Source organism: Cynocephalus volans, chromosome 13, assembly GCF_027409185.1.
Source record: "Cynocephalus volans isolate mCynVol1 chromosome 13, mCynVol1.pri, whole genome shotgun sequence".
NCBI classification, from domain to species: Eukaryota; Metazoa; Chordata; class Mammalia; order Dermoptera; family Cynocephalidae; genus Cynocephalus; species Cynocephalus volans.
In genome coordinates this window covers 45,798,659-45,811,423 of record NC_084472.1, presented here as the reverse complement: position 1 = coordinate 45,811,423, position 12,765 = coordinate 45,798,659, and positions in this window count along the sequence as shown.

The window sequence follows — 12,765 nt, the reverse complement described above, 5'->3', positions numbered from 1 at the left end:
GGGCACATCTGGTGAGGGCCTTCTACAGTGAAGAGTGAGCTAAGGTTCTCACTCTCCCTATAAAGCCATCAGAACCATGCCCATGACCACCCATTAACCCATCAATGGATTAATCCATTCACAAACTGATAACAATCTAATCATCTCTTAAAGAACCCAGCTTCCAATTACCATAATAGGATTTCCCACCGTCTTAACACTGTTATGATGGAGATTGTTTCCAACACATGAATTTTGGGGGGTCACATTTAACTCATAGCAGGTGGTAATTGTTGCACAACATTATGAATGTATTTAAAACCACTGAACTGTATACTTAGAAATGGTTAAGATGGCCAATTTTATGTTATGCACATTTTAACACAATTTTTAAAAGGGAGAAACAAAAAAAAACTTTTATTATGGAAATTTTCAAAAACATAAAGTTAGAATAGTGTAATGAACCTCCATGCTCAACTTATCACCCAGCCTCAATCATTTTTAACTTATCACAAATCTTGTTTCATATATAGCTCCTCTCCTCCCACCCTTTGCCTACTGGAATATTTTGAAGCAAATCTCAAACACTGTATTTTTTCATCCAGAAATATATCCATATTTATCTCCTAAAAATAAAAACTCTTTAAAAATACTGTTTATATCATCGCATGTAAATATTTTAGCAATTACTTCTGAATTTAAAATACCTCGTCAATGTTCAATTTTCCCTGATTGTATCATAAAAGTGGTTTGGGAGCTATCCTCAGTATTCTCCTTACTTTTTACTAGTAATAAAGTTTTCTTTCTTCAATCTGATCTCAGCAGAGTTTGGAATATACTCTCCAGGAAGCAGATTCCTTGAGTCTGGTAACTCTCTTTTTTTTTTTTTTTTTTTCTTGTACCTGGTTGTCAAGTTTAACTTCTGGATGTCCCTAAGTCAGACTCAACTAAGACATTGTAGAATAAAGATTAAGGATCTCTTTAAGCAACAGAAATCTGTATTTCTGGCAGCTTGGGAAATATTTATCCCAATGGTTTTGACCAATGACTAAAGACAGATTGGTTTAATATATTCCGGGACAGCTTCATAACTCTCTGGTGCTGAGAGGTCTTCCTTTCAGAAGAGGGAACATCCATTGTAATAGATGGAGTGTATGCTGAGATGCCTCACTGATCAGATCTGACCCAAAGCAGATTATGATTTTACATGTCCTACTAAACTACAGTCCTTTGGCTTGTTTTCAAAAGTCTTTTTCTAACTGGCAAAATTAAAATCCAATACATGTCCTTGTAGTACAGTTCTCACAGAGATCATTTTTCAATTCTCATTAGCTGTCACAGCAGCTGAGTTGAATCATCCCAGAAAATTAAACTCCTAATTTTTACATCTCATGCCATAAAATGATTTATCATCCTGGTGGTATTGGTTTATTTGTTTGTTTTTTAACCAGAGAGAATAGAAAAAAGAAAGACTTACACTTTTCCTTAGTGTTCCTTCTTAACTTTATTGAGTCCTTATCCAATGTATACTTTTTTAGTATTATAGTCAGAGTCCCAACTTCTGTGCCACCAGAGCTGCCCTTAACAAAGAAAGGCCCAGAGGTATATAATATGATTAGAGGCAAGAAAGATCTCTTTCTCTCTGTCTCTCTCTTTCTGATGTCTAAAATTCCACCCATTAGAGAGACAGAAGAAGATGAGAAGAAACGTCAGGAGACCTTTTCCTAGTCCCAGCTCAGTCACTAACTGGCTCTGTGGACTTGGAAAAGAGATGACATCTGAGATCACTTCCAGCTCAAAGCATTGGGTTTCCTTTCTTGTGAAAAGTATCTCCTAGTTCCTGTAGCCTGCTTTTATAATACAAATATGATGAAGTAGAGGATAATAGGCTTCTAAGTTGAAAAGAAGAATTGAAACTGCCTCACAAATTTTCCTTATCCTACTTTTTAACTAAAGGCACCCAAAATAAAATTTCTTTTTAAAAAATCCTCTCCAAAGAAAACCTCAGAACAATTATTAATAATTTATTTTCCAACAAAGAAAGGGAGATAATGTAAGTTGATAAACTTTAAGAACTGATATCAAGGAGGGAAACAGGATTCTGGAACAGAGAGGATAGGTACAGCATAGCCTGGCTCCTAACCACACACTACCCATGAAGTCACCTGGAGAGCCACATATCTGAGAGTTGAAGGAAATCTGAAGATTAGCAACTGGGAGATAGCCTTTCTTTTCTTCCCTCTTCATGGCCATGTCTCTTTCTAATTGAGTCTAGTTTCCCATTAAGAAAATGACCAAAAAGTTGGCAGTATTCCCCAGAAGGAATTGACATTGTGAAAAGCAGAACATTCATTCAGGACATTTAACAATGAAAGAAAATGAAAGGAAAAAAAGTGAAAGGTGTAGAGGGTTAGAAATCTTGATTCCTATTTGATTATTAGATAGGGTTTTAAGGTAATGCATGCATGGGACAAAAGTCCTCAGACAATAAGCAAGAGCTTATAGCTAGGGGGGCAAGAGCCCACTGAATCAATTCTAATCAGTGTTTAGGTAAGGGATTATATACACTGGTTGTTAATATAATGGGTTCATTGGAAGATTTTGTGAAAAGGAAACTCACACAGGTTTAAAGCCTTTGATGTGGACACGAGAACTGAAACAGAACAAGGATTGTTCTGTGGGCAATAACCTTTAATACAACAAAGCTTAAATAATGGGAAAACTTGTGAGTTAAGATTTGCAAGGATGTTTTGCTAGATTACTTAGTACATGGGGGTTTTTCTACATTTTGCTGTAAGCTGTTTCTGTGAGTTTCTCGAGAAGTCAGGCACTTTCATGATTGTTTTATTGTTTCTCTTGCATGTTACTTAGATTCATGACTCTTTTGTTGGTATATTGTTTAAACTATTTTGAACAATGCATGCTTGGATGAAAATTGTTACATAGCCAATTTCTGTATGTTCTTACTATTATTGATTAACCATCTGTTCTTTTCCTGTAATTTCCTTGTCTTTTCAATGAAAATTGAAGCAAAAACCAACTTGAGGCTATTATCCAGTCTCTCCTTCTAACAGAGGAGTTGCTGAGATGCAGCCCCTTTGGGCTCTCATTGTATTCATGTTGCTTTGAGTAATCTTTTTTCTTCTCTGTTATACTGCAAGAGGTGTAACAGAAAGAGAAGCAAGAAACAAACCATGCAGACATTGATAAAGAAACTGACATGGGAGAATACATAATTAAAAGAATAGCAAGAAATTATATATATATATGAATTATATATACATTAATTAAAAATAAAACCTCATAGAAAAGAATATAAATAGAAGCAACAGAAAGAGGTAAAAGGAGATCATCAGACTTAAAAATACAGTATGTAGTGGATTGAATTATGTGCCCCCAAAACTCCCTGAAGCTTGAATTGTGCCCCCCAAGTTTTGTGTATTAGAAACTTAACCCCACTGTGACTGTTGGGAGGGTGGCAAATCCTATTATGGTAAGTGAATGGTAGAGCCTTGAAGAGATGATTGGATTGTAGGACCATCAGTAGTGAATGGGTTAAAAATGGTGGTCAGGGGTGTGGTTCTGAGGGCTTTAAAATAAGAGAAAAGTCTGTCTCTCTCTTACTCTCTCTGCTTCCACCATCTTGCAATGTGAGACCCCTGGGTCACTGTCGCTACCACCAAATGGACTTTGGACTTCCCAGCCTCAGAAACTGTAAGCAATAAATTTCACTTTCTTTATAAATCACCCAGTTCAGTGTACTTTGTTATAAGCAACAAAAATGGACTAATACACAGTAGTTTCCCCCATTCGTGGTTTCACTTTCTGTGGTTTCAGTTACCTACAGTCAACCACTGTCTGAGAATAACAAATGGACAATTCCAGACATAAACAATTCATAAGTTTTAAATTTCACACCATTCTGAGTAGCATGATGAAATCTCAAGCAATTCCGCTCCTTCCTGCCCAGGATGTGTATCATCCTTTTTCCAGCCTATCTGCAGTGTATATGCTCCCTGCCTGTGAGTCACTTAGTAGCCCTCTCGATTATCAGATCAACTGTACAGTATCACAGTGCTTGTGTTCAAGTAACCCTTAATGAACTTAATAATGACCCCAAAGTGTAAGAGTAGTGATGCTGGCAATCCAGATATGCCAAAGAGAAGCCATAAAGTGCTTCCTTTAAGTGAAAAGGTAAAAAGTCTCTACTTAATAAGAAAAGAAAAAAAATTGTATTCTGAGGTTGCTAATATCTATGTCAACAACCAATCTCCTTTCCATGAAAATGTGAAGAATAAAAAAGAAAATCATGCATAGTACATATAGGGTTTAGTACTATCAGGGGTTTCAGGCATCCACGGGGGTCTTGAAAGATATCTCCCACAGATAAAGGGTGAATTAATGTATAAATTGAAGATCCAAACAATGCCGTTACAGAACTAATACACTGAATTACAAACAGCAAGGAATAAAAAAAGACACCACTGAATATCAAGTTAAAAGAAAAGCTTAAGATGATCACAGCACATGCAACTGAAAAAGAAAAAAATGTAAAATAAATACAGGGAAGCCCAGAGAATCAGAATATAGAATAATCCAATATGAGGATAATCGGTGTTTTAAATGCAAAGTGCCCCTCTCAAAAATGGACCAGAAGATGTAAAAAGGTTATTACCTAGAAAAACAATTGAACCTCTAGATGGAGGTGCATATTGCAATCCAAGAAAATTTATTAAGAGACATTCTACAACTAGAAATATCCAAGTTAAGTTATTCAACCTCAAGGATAAAGAAAGAATTCTTCAAGCATGAAGAAAAAGCAAATTGGGTACAAAAGGGGGGAAAAAATCTGGCTGACCTCAGACAACTGCACAGTAACATTTTCCCCAAACTTTTTATTTTAAAAAATTTCAAACATATATAAAAATGTAAAGAGCAGAACAATAAATACTCATATACAATTCACTTAAATTTTTCAAATGTTAACATGTTACAACATTTTGCTCCATATATATCTATACATATGCAGCTGTGATTTTAAAACATGTCTACAAATTCTTTGGTACTCTTCCATAAAGAGGTAGAGTCCAATTCCCCTCCCTTTAAAAATAGGCTGGATTTAGTGACTCACTTCCAATGAATAGAATACTTCAGAAGCAACACTGTGTGAATTCCAAGGCTAGTTCATAAAAGACAGTAGAGCTTCCACCTGGCTCTCTTTATATTAGGACAATCATCTTTGGTGCCCAAGGTTAATGCTATAAACAGAATGTTTATTCCCACCCCATCCCCTAATTTTATATGTTGAAGCTTAAATAATGAATGAATGTGCTGGTACTAGAACATGGGACCTTTGGGAGGTAATTAGGTCATGGGGGCAGAGCCTTCATGAGTGGAATTAGTGTCCTTATTAAGGAGATTCTAGAGATCTCCCTCACTCTTTCTGCCATGTGAGGATGTTCGCCATAGGTAGTCATCTGTGAACCAGGAAGTGGACCCTCAAGAGATACTGAATCTGCCAGTGCCTTGATCTTGGATTTCCCAGCCTCTAGACCTGTAAGAAATACATTTCTGTTGTTCATAAACCACCCAGTCTATGGCAATCTGTTTTAGTAGCTAAAACATACCAAGATAGCTAAATTTCTGAGTGTGAGTATGTTCAGAAAGTTAAAGGACTCCCTTCTTCTACACAGTTCCCACTCATAGGGTCAAGAGTCTACCCCAGGCTCGGCAGGACAAGACTACTAGGGCCACAGTTCCCCTCACTCACAGGAGTTCCTATCCCTCACTCACAGGTTACATGCTGGGAGAGGCAAGCCAAGAAGACCAGAGGCTACCACCTCTATCCAGTGCCTAGAGCAGTGGTTCAGAGGTTTTTCCCAGGTGAAAAGATGTAGCCTTTAAGAAGAGAGTTCTGAAGCTCTGCATGAAGCAACTGACTATATTTAAAACAGTGTGGGGAAGTTCAAGCCTAAGGGTACCCTCAGAAATGATGGAGATTTTGGTGTGAAGTAAATAATAGAATGCTGGTAGCTCTTCTTAATTAAGCAGAACAAGCTAAAACAAAGGCCAGCTAGATCACCAGAGAGAACTAGGGAAAGAGACAGCCAAGAAGAGCCCTCCTGGGGTCAAAATAAACTTCAAAGAGTGCGTCAAAATTACCTCTATCCCTGCCTGACAGATTGACTTCTGTCATGACAGTGTGGAAAGCTCTGCTGATCCTATCCCTAATGAAATTGGTGAAAAGTATTTTTAAAACAACCACTTAAAGCCTATAAAATGGTCCTAAGGGCAAACGATATAGTTATAATGTGGTCCCATTCTTACAAAAGTATTTCTTTCTCTCTAGATATTTCTTTAATCACATACATGATAAGAAAGTTGTGTGAAATGATGCTAACTAATAATAACTACAATTACTTCTGGGCAGTGGGATGTGATGTGACATTTTTATTTTTATTATGCATTTTGATGCTCTCTAAATTTATGTAAGCATCTGTGACATTATCATATTTATATATTAGTTTTCATTCAAGGTTCCTGGCTAATACTACTCTCTAACCTTCTCTTGCCCTTCTTTCACTGGCTCCTTTTTCTCCCGGAGGCAGAAAATTCTCTGACCTATCTTAGCTGATTGTAGGTCATAAGACCTTCACTTCAGGGCCTTACCTGAAGTGTCTTGCCCTATACCCAGGAGGAAGGAACACTTCACAGAGAGACCAAGAATAATCTGAACAAACAGGCATTGCTGGGTTTCCCTACCCAGTCTGTTAGTGTTAGATCATATTCTTTTTGTCCAACCACATTTCTACATGGTTATACATGCTTCAATCATGCCTATGTAATGAAACTTCCATAAAAACCCAAGAACACAAGGGTTGAGGAGCTTCCAGATAGCTCACAGGTGGAGGTTCCTGGGAGGTGGCATGCCCAGGGAGGGCACAGAAGTTCCACATCTTTGCCCTATGCATCTCTTCATCTGTATCCTTTGTAATGTCCTTTATAATAAACACGTTTCCCTGAGTTCTGTGAGCCACTCAGCAAATTCATTGAACCCAAGGAAGAGGTTGTGGAAACCCTGATTTATAGCTGGTTGGTCAGAAGTTCCAGAGGCCTGAACTTGAACTGGCATCTGAAGGTGTGTGTGGAGGGGTGAGGGGATGGCAGTCTTGAGTACTGAGCCCTCATGCTGTGGGATCTGACACTATCTCCAGTTTGAAGAGTCGGAGTTAAATTGGAGGACACCCAGCTGGTGTCTAATGAAGAATAGCTGGCCTGCTTGTTAGTGGGGAGAAATTTCCATACATTTTGTCACAGAAGTTGGTCTTCTGTGATTATTGTTGTTGAGTAAGAACACAGAGGGAAAAACACTATGGTTTGTTTTTTTCCCCACTCTCACTCATTCAGCATCTATATTTTAAAGGAAAAGTAAACCAGTACAAGTTTTTTTTAAAAAGGAAGGTTTGACTAGAAGCAAATATGCCAAGTTGGTTAATAGAAGTTACATACATTGCTAGTGCTATTATAGAATTTTTTTGTGTTGTCAATATCCTAAAAGAAAACACACTGTCTTAATCAGCTTCAGCTCCTATAACAAAATACTATAGGCTGGGTGGCTTAAACAACAAACATTTATTTCTCATAGTTCTGGAGGTTGGAAAGTCTCCAAGATCAAGGTGCCAGTTGGTGCAATTCCTGGTGAGGGCTTTCTTCCTAACTTGCAGACAGCTGCCTTTTCACTGTGTCCTCATGTGGTGGAGAGAGATGGAGGGAGGGAGAGAGAGAGAGAGAGGGAGATCTTCCTCTTCTTATAAGGCCACCAATCCTATTAGTTTAGGCCTCTACCCTAATGACCTTATAACCTTATAAATGCTGTATCTTGGAATTCAGTCACATTAGGGGAAACACAATTCAGTCCATAGCATATACATATACACGTGTGTGTGTATATGTATGTGTGTGTGTGTGTGTGTGTATACTTTTTACTATAAAAGGCTAACCTTTTATATATCTAGAAGCTAGAGTCTAGTTTTTTTGTTTTGTTTTGTTTTTTTAAGATGACCAGTAAGGGGATCTTAACCCTTGACTTGGTGTTGTCAGCACCACGCTCTTCCAAGAGAGCCAACCGCCATTCCTATATAGGAATCCGAACCTTTGGCCTTGGTATTGTATTATCAGCACCACACTCTCCCAAGTGAGCCATGGGCCAGCCCTTAAAGTCTAGCATTAATGTGGTCAAAGTGTAGAAAGAATAAGAGGATAAGATGAGAGGACCAGCTGCCTGCTAAGGGGAAAGGACAAAGACATACAGGACAATATTTACTTAACAATTTTTCAATAATAATAAGAAAATCCATCCTCTTTCTAGTTCACATATTCTTTTTTTTTCATTGAATCAAAGTTGATTACACATATTTTGGAGGTTCAACATTGAGATATGTTGATCAAATCAATATTACTAGCATATATATTGTTACAAATCATAATTATTCTTTATGCTCCTTGTCCAATCTCTCCCCATCCCCCCTCCCCCTCCCACCCTAATTACCCTAGAGTTCTTCTCTTCTTCTGAAAGAATAATGGTTACTCTGCTGATTTGTTGCCTAGATGATCTGTCCAATGCTGAGAGGTGTGATCAGGGCCCCCAATATTATCATAGATCAGATGCTTCTTCTGTCACTCTGAAATGGGCTTTGTGGAGAGAGACATCCTCTTCTTTTCTTTATCTCTGCTGGTGACTCTCCTTGTGTCAATGCACTTCAGTGGCTGGTGGACCATCTTTGTGGTTGTTGTGGTGTCTAGCCACTTTCATAGCAGCCATGGTTATTGTGGTCACTGTGGCAGCCCACCCACATGAAGGTGATGTTTTTGGCATGCTCCTTGGTGCCAGCGGTGTGCCTGGTTGTGGAGAGTATCTGGTCCCTGGCTCCATACCTCAGGTCCCCAGGTGGGCCCTGAGGCACTGGCGGTATGCCTGGATGTGGGAATGGATTTTGGTCCCCAGATCCAAGCCACAGGTTTCTGGGTGGGCCCTGAGGTGCTGGCGGTGTGAGTGGTTGTGGGCAGGGGTCCTGTCCCTGGCTCCATACCTCATGTACCCTGGCAGGCCCCAAGGTGCTGGTGATGTGCCTGGGCCGGAACTAATTTTTTGTTTTTTAATTACTTCTAACTCAGGGGAACTTCCTGTGGGAACCAGTACTTGAGCTGTGTGGTTGAGCTAAATTGCTGCTTTGCTGCTGTTTCCCTAGGGAAGGATTTTTGTGCACTTCAGGCCTACCCTGGCAGGCCCCAAGGTGCTGGTGATGTGCCTGGGCCGGAACTAATTTTTTGTTTTTTAATTACTTCTAACTCAGGGGAACTTTCTGTGGGAACCAGTACTTGAGCTGTGTGGTTGAGCTAAATTGCTGCTTTGCTGTTGTTTCCCTAGGGAAGGATTTTTGTGCAGTTCAGGTTTAATGGTTGACCTTATAGGTACTTCCAGCTCTCCAGAGACTCAGTGCACCTGGGTTGTGTAGAAACTCTGATCTGGGCCTGAGTTTTTTCATCAAACTGCACCCCATGAAATTCTGCACTCCTGACTAGTTTTCTCTGAGTGGTCCTGTGCTGATTGCGGGGTGGATCAGCTGTCCTTGCTGTGTCCCAGTGTTTTCCTGGTGGGCCTGTCTCCCCCACTGCCCGTGCTCCAAATACTTCCCATGGGATGGGCCCTGCAGTGGTCCCTTGCGATGACTCACTGGCCTCTGAATGGCTCCCCTTTTTCAGCTGTTCTGGCTCCTTGCTCCTGCATGGGTCCACTGGAACCCTATTAGTGGTCTTGCTGTCCTGGGGACTACCAAGGCCCTCTTCTTCCCTGCCGCCTCCAAGTAACTCCATCTGAAGGGCACAGCTGTGGCTTCTGCCAGCTTCTGCTCCACGTATTCAGCAGCTCCAGCATTAAAGCAGTCACTGCCCAAAACACTCAGAGCAGTTTTTCTTTCTCTCATTGTGGTTTCTCCCACCTTCATGACTCCATAGGTCTGTCTTCCTCTTACCCTGAGCTCCAGAAGCCCCAGTTTGTCTGATGTTACATTTCTATAGTTGTAAATTGGTTGATTTGTGGGAGAGAGTGACACTGGGGACCATCTATTCCACCATCTTGACTGGAAATCTCCTCTAGTTCACATATTCTAAAGAATGGTTGCTGCCTATGGAGGTATAAAATGCCCAGCCCAACAATAACAATGTATGAACAACCCCTTTAACCCAGTCAGGCTGTGGGTGAGCTGACCTCAAGAGAGACTAAGTACTGATTGGAAATTGGAGCATTGATTTCTACTTAAAGAAAAGGAAGAAGACATATATTAATATAGCAGCTTTATGATACAAACTTTCTCTAGTTTTTTATAATCAGAGATGTGTTTTAGCACCTTTTACCACATGCTTAATCCACACAAAGAAAAAGAGTAAACATGCTGTATCATTCAAGGTCTTGGCAAGAAACAGACGGAAAACTCAAATTGGATCACTGGAGGAGAATTTAATAAAAAGCGCTACTTAAAATGTGTGGGCAGAGTTTATGGAATGTAACTAGTGATGATGCAATTCCCCAGGGTTTACAACCTCAGGGAGCAGCTATTACCTCTAAGCACAAAGAGTAAACGCCATGTGAATGGAGGAGGGGCAGCTCCATGGAAGGGTCACCTGACAGGAACTGTGGCCTTTGGTATAGCTTCAGAGCACACCAGTTGGGAGGATACATACCCACCTCCATTCTCCTCCCACCTATAGGTCTTTTGCTGATAACCCCATTCCCACTGGCTGGACCCCAACCTGAAGCCAGAAGGCAAAGGAAACCCTTGAAGCATTCCATATAAGTCAGGGCAGTTCCCTTAGGGCCCCCCGCCTCCCTCCACCACTTCCTAGCTGTCCAGAGGCTGGATAAAAACCACAGAGAGTGGATCTTGAGGGGCAGGTGGAAGAGAGCCAGCACTTACATTATGTCATTCACATACTGAATCCTTTGTGAGTTTGATAAGCTGTTTCTCAGAACAGGCATCAATACTATAAGTACTATAATAAGTTACATAACTATGTCTTTTATTTGATAGAGATTTCTCCCAAAGCATTTAAAACACTTAAAAGGATATTATGATACTGATATTTACAAAGTGGGCAGTTGTCCAATTTTTGAGGTAGAGAAAAGTAAGACTTGCCAAATTTTTCAGAATCAATTAATTGTGGAAGCAGCTGCCAATCAAATCTCTAATAACACATCACAGAAATGCCAGAAAGGACCATTTCTCTATCATTTATATCAATGTTTTCGTTTTGCTGAATATGTTCTAGACTCCAGGAACCAAGGTATTTTTCTTGCTTACCTCCTGAAAGTTCTTTTCCTTAAGGACAATTTAGCAATAAAAAGGAAAACACAGTTAGAATTTCATTTTATTAACTGCCACTATAATGTCCAAGTCTGTATAATGAGGTAAACTTCATGTTTTGGAAAATCCCTGTCTACGTGGATACAAGCAAGCATACTGAAGTACACATTCTGTATAACAATTATATTTATAAATCTTGTGTAAATCTTATATAAGGCCAAATTAATAACTCATGTATTTCAAGGATGCTTATGATAAACTGTAAGGTTTTAAATATTCACATCAAAGATTTATCATACATCATTAGAACCTCCAAATAAATTTCCCAGATAATCTAGTGAATGGTCAAATTACAACAGAAATCTCTCACGACATTACAATATTGTTATAGCAGAGAGGACAAACCCAGACACAGTAGATTTACACTCCCAGAAACAAAGACTCACACAAGCCTATCCATTTTGTTTAACACCTCTAAGTCTTCGTTCATGATGTTCTTCTGTCTACATCCCTCTTTATTTTCTATCTCAATAATTTCCACTCAGATTTTAAAACTGAGCTAATGAATCCCCTCCTATTGAAAGGCTTCCTTGATCCTTCTTCCTTGGTTAGTGTTTCCTGAAATTTTTTTTCTGATTTAATTGGTGTAGGAGTGGGGTCCAGGATAAAAAAAAAAAAAAAAAAAAAAAGTTAACACCTCTGATTTTAAAAAATTCTAAAATGTATTAGGGTTAAAAACCATTGAGGCAGAAGAAAGAGAAGATGTGAGGAAAAATGGGGACGGGGATTTGCAGGTACCTACCTGAGCGTCATGGGCTCCTACTGAAATGTGACATTACATTAGGGGCATTAGGAATTGAAGTGTGCCCTGCCCCATTAATGTTTTGAAGTCCTAACCTCCAATACCTCAGAATGTGACCTTATTTGGAGATAGGGTCTCTACAGAGGTAACTAAGTGAAAATGAAGTCATTCGGTGAGACCTAATCCAAGATGGCTATTGTCTTTATAAAAAAGAGAAAATTTGGACACAGAGATGTGTCCAAATTTCAAAAAGTCCAAAGTTCAAAGTCCCATCTATGAAATTCAAAACAAGTTATCTACTTCCAAGATACAATGGTGGGACAAACATAGGGTACATATTCCCATTCCAAAAGGGAGATATAGGCCAAAAGAAAGGGGTAACAGGTCCCAGACAAGTCTGAAACTCAGCAGGACATGCACTGAATTTTAATGCTGGGCATAGAAAGAAGATGATGTGAAGAGATACAGGGAGCAGATGGCCATCTATAAGCCCGGGGGAGAGGCCTGAAACACATCCATTCCTCACAGCCCTCAGAAAAGCCCAATCCTACTGATGCCTTGGTTTCAGACTTCTAGCCTCTGGAACTGTGAGACAATAACTTTCTGTTGTTTAAGCCTGTCATT